A 4,880-nucleotide genomic window follows, 5' to 3' on the forward strand; every position below is an offset into this window, starting at 1 on the left:
CAGACAGAGAAGGCCTTTGCATGGACTACTTCATGCCATGGCAAGATTGTGTATGTTTATATGTGAGTAATACGCCCTTTGAAAAACAGTCTTGTTGTCTTGTTTAAGGCAAGCAGATAGCAGAAGGTAGTCAAAATGAGAAAAATAAAATAAAGACGAATGAAAATGAAGGGACTCTTTCATTCAGAGGGTCTAGTAGTCTCTCGTCTGCTTGCCAAATAGTACCCTATTCCCTCTGTAGTGGACTCCGTTTGACCAGACACCTATGTATCTGTCACGAGTCCGACCGAGGGTCGTTTCCCTTCCCGGGCGTGTGGCGCTCGGCGGTCGTCGTCACCGGCCTATTAGCTGCCACTGATTGTCTTTCCTCCCCCTCCTTGTATGTTTATTGGTAGCACCTGTTTATGTATGATTAGTTTGTCTTTATTAGACAGCCGGCCCGCCTGGTTGTTGTGCGGGATTATTTCAGTGTAACCTTCGGCTCTGTTGTAGAGGTACGTGTTAGTGCCTGGTCGTGATTTTTCCGTTGTACATTTTCATTCCCTGTGTTTGGGGCCGTTACTATTGTGAGCACCCTGTGGTGCGTTGGTGCTATTAAAGACGCACAGCATTGCACTCTCTGTCTCCTGCGTTTGACTCCACACCCACGACACCCGGAGCATTACAGTATCCTGGTCAAAAGTAGTGCACTATAAAGGGAATAGGGTGCCATGTGGGAAGCAGTGTGTGTTATCCCCAAGCATTATAAACCACCAAAACCCCCCCAAAAAATAAATGGAGGAATAGAATAACTTATTGATTTGAGGACAAAGGTCACGTTATGACATGAAAGATAAAGGTCAAAGAGTCACATTCCTTCTGTAACAGTATAACTTTAGTCCGTCCCCTCGCCCCGACCCGGGCTCAAACCAGAGCCCCTCTGCACTCATCAACAACTGACACCCACGAAGCATCGTTATCCATCGCTCCACAAAAGCCGTGGGGAACCACTACTTCAAGTCTCAGAGCGAGTGACGTCACCGACTGAAACACTATTAGCGCACACCGCTGCTAACTAGCTAGCCATTTCACATCGGTTACACTTCTATGGCTGTGGGGGAGCATCACTGTGGAGGAGGGAGAGTCACTGTAGGGGGAGAATCGCTGTGTGGGAGGAGGAATCACTGAGGTGGAGACAGTGTCACTGTGGGGGAGCATCACCGCGAGGGAGGGGCATCGCTGTGGGAGAGGGAGAATCACCTTCTGGGAGCATCCCTGTGGGGGAGCATCACTGTGGGAGAGGAAATCACTGTGTGAGAGCATCACTGTGGACAAATAAGTCTTGTGGGTTTGTTGTTGTATTGTCTGAGTCCCAAAATGACACCCTTTCCCACTTATAGTGCACTACATTTGACCAGGGCCCACAGGCATCTATGTACTAAATAAGGAATAGGGGGCCATTTTGGACACAAGTATTGTACTCTGTTTGACTCCAACCATCACAGAGATTGTTGGTCACAAAAATTACGTTCATTATTTTATTTTGTGTTTCAGCATTTTGTGTTTTTTTATATATATATATATATATATATAGTTGACTGTGATTAGAAAATGGATCTGATGTAAAACATTATTTGATTGTATAAATTGAATGTGAATTGAGAAGGTTGAGAATGTATTCAGGAGATGTGGTAACCTATTAAACAGAAAGGAAAACAAAATGACACTGTCTGTCTGTCTGTCTGTCTGTCTGTCTGTCTGTCTGTCTGTCTGTCTGTCTGTCTGTCTGTCCTGTCTGTCTGTCTTGTCTTCTGTCTGTCTTGTCTGTCTGTCTGTCTGTCTGTCTGTCTGTCTGTCTGTCTGTCTGTCTGTCTGTCTGTCTGTCTGTCTGTCTGTCTGTCTGTCTCTTCACAGCTCTGAGACAAACACTTTAAAAACCCTTAACTCATCCTATGAGCTCTGAGTTCAAAATCCCATCAAACTGTCTCAGCTGTGATTTAGTGGAAGATGATGCAATTGATAGCTGCTGAGTAATTACATGTGTCGTTGATAGACGTGTCAAGCCACACACGCTTAAGCAATAAGGCCCGAGGTTGTGGTATATGGCCGATATACCACGGCTAAGGGATGTTCTTATGCACAACGCAATACATTGGGCATATATCACAACCCCCCCGAGATGCCTTATTGCTTTTATAAACAAACGTAAATTGAGAAGTAAAAATAAATGTTTTGTCATACCTGTGGTAAATGGTCTGATATACCACGACTGTCAGCCAATCAGCATTCAGGGCTCGATCCACCCAGTTTATAATAACATTTAGAGAACAGGTGAGACAGCAGAGACACTAAATCTCTTTTAAAAGTGCCACTAAGATTGTCCATAGAGCAGTGATGGATATAGATGGTTAAAGGCACAGCTTACCTTCCCCCTAATCCTAAACACAGTAGGTACACGCTAATGATAGCGCCGAGATTTTACAGCTGTTATATCGTCCAGCGTGGCAGATCTACAGACGTTAGGAGTTGTATTATCGTGCGGTAGGAAAATGATCGAACGACAAGCTGTAATGTGAAGTGAGCACGGGAAACTCTGTTTGGAAACTGTTTCAGCCTAACAGGAGTTCACAATGAGAGCAATTACCCAACAGTGATTGCCACTGGCAATGCTGCACATACATACACACACACACACACACACACACACACACACACACATACACACATACACACACACACACACACACACACACACACACACACACACACACACATACACACACACACACACACACACACACACACACACACACACACACACAGGCTGCAGACTGGCTTGCATGGAAAAGGAGCAAACAACTAGCCTGGTGTTTCTAAATCTGCACACATCCAATTGAAATTATAAACTGGGGTGGTTTTGAGCCCTGAATTCTGATTGGCTGACAGCTGTGGTATATCAGACCGTATACCACGGGTATGACAGAACAGTTATTTTTTACTGCTCTAATTAGGCTCATTTGATCTTGAAACCTTTCGGTTACTAGTCCAACGCACTAACCACTAGGCTACCCATCGCTAGCCTACTGGCATGTGTGTTATTTTATATCCCAGAGTGTTATAAATGTCAGAGTTCGGTCTGTAATTACAGCATTGAGATTGATTTAGTGTTCCACTCACTTACCTGCCTATGTATTTATGGTGTTATCTACATGGTTATTTGAGAATGAAACAGGTTCAAGGTTTTTTTTTCTGCCAACAACAAAAAAAGCTGAGAATTGCTCTCATTTTCCCACCACCTGAAGGTTTTTAAATTCAATTCTCATGATGGATATTTTACAACACAGTGACCAGGGGGAGGATGGAGTGCGGCAACCATACTGCTAATGAGGCCGTATACACACACACACACACACACACACACACACACACACACACACACACACACACACACACACACACACACACACACACACACACACACACACACACACACACACAAACCACACACACAGAGAAACACACACACACACGCACAGAGAAACACACACACACACACACACACACACAAACCACACACACAGAGAAACACACACACACACGCACAGAGAAACACACACACACACACAAACCACACACACACAGAGAAACACACACACACACAAAACCACACACACTGTACCTAAATGAGCCAAACAAGCTGGCTTTGCTGACTACTGTTACTGAAGCCGTATAATCACACACACAGAGAAACACACACACACACACACACAGAGAAACACACACACACACAGAGAGAGAGAAACACACACACACACACACACAGAGAAACACACACACTGCAATTGAGCCGTATAAACTGGCCTGCCTTCAGAGGGGAGGTTTTACCCATTACGCATTACCAGCAAGCCTGTAATTCTGACTAGTTAGAAACGTACCCTTGTTCTTGTTAAATAACCAGATCTACTCAGCTATAACAATTGATTTCATCAGCAAGAAAATATATTTCAGTTTTTTACAACTGCTTACACACAAAATCTATCCTAAAAAAATCTATCCTGCAGTGTTACATTTTGAAGGAGATGTGAGGCATTTTGCATTTTATGTGTGCAGTTTGGAGAATTGTGTGTAGAGTTTTGAAAAAAGGAGACAGTTTTGAAAACATATAGTTGAAAGAGTTTGTTCCTTTAGATCTGTAGTTGATTGAGATTGTTCTGGTGAGGCCCATCCTGCTCTGTTGGAGAAACCAGTACTGGTGAGGCCCGTCCTGCTCTGTTGGAGAAACCAGTACTGGTGAGGCCCGTCCTGCTCTGTTGGAGAAACCAGTACTGGTGAGGCCGGTCCTGCTCTGTTGGAGAAACTAGTACTGGTGAGGCCCGTCCTGCTCTGTTGGAGAAACCAGTGCTGGTGAGGCCCGTCCTGCTCTGTTGGAGGAACCAGTACTGGTGAGGCCTGTCCTGCTCTGTTGGAGGAACCAGTACTGGTGAGGCCCGTCCTGCTCTGTTGGAGGAACCAGTACTGGTGAGGCCTGTCCTGCTCTGTTGGAGGAACCAGTACTGGTGAGGCCTGTCCTGCTCTGTTGGAGGAACCAGTACTGGTGAGGCCCGTCCTGCTCTGTTGGAGAAACCAGTGCTGGTGAGGCCTGTCCTGCTCTGTTGGAGAAACCAGTACTGGTGAGGCCTGTCCTGCTCTGTTGGAGGAACCAGTACTGGTGAGGCCCATCCTGCTCTGTTGGAGGAACCAGTACTGGTGAGGCCCGTCCTGATATTTTGGTGGAACCAGTACTGGTGAGGCCCGTCCTGCTCTGTTGGAGAAACCAGTACTGGTGAGGCCGGTCCTGCTCTGTTGGAGGAACCAGTACTGGTGAGGCCCGTCCTGATATTTTGGTGGAACCAGTACTGGTG

This window comes from Oncorhynchus tshawytscha, linkage group LG18, assembly GCF_018296145.1.
Source record: "Oncorhynchus tshawytscha isolate Ot180627B linkage group LG18, Otsh_v2.0, whole genome shotgun sequence".
NCBI lineage: Eukaryota > Metazoa > Chordata > Actinopteri > Salmoniformes > Salmonidae > Oncorhynchus > Oncorhynchus tshawytscha.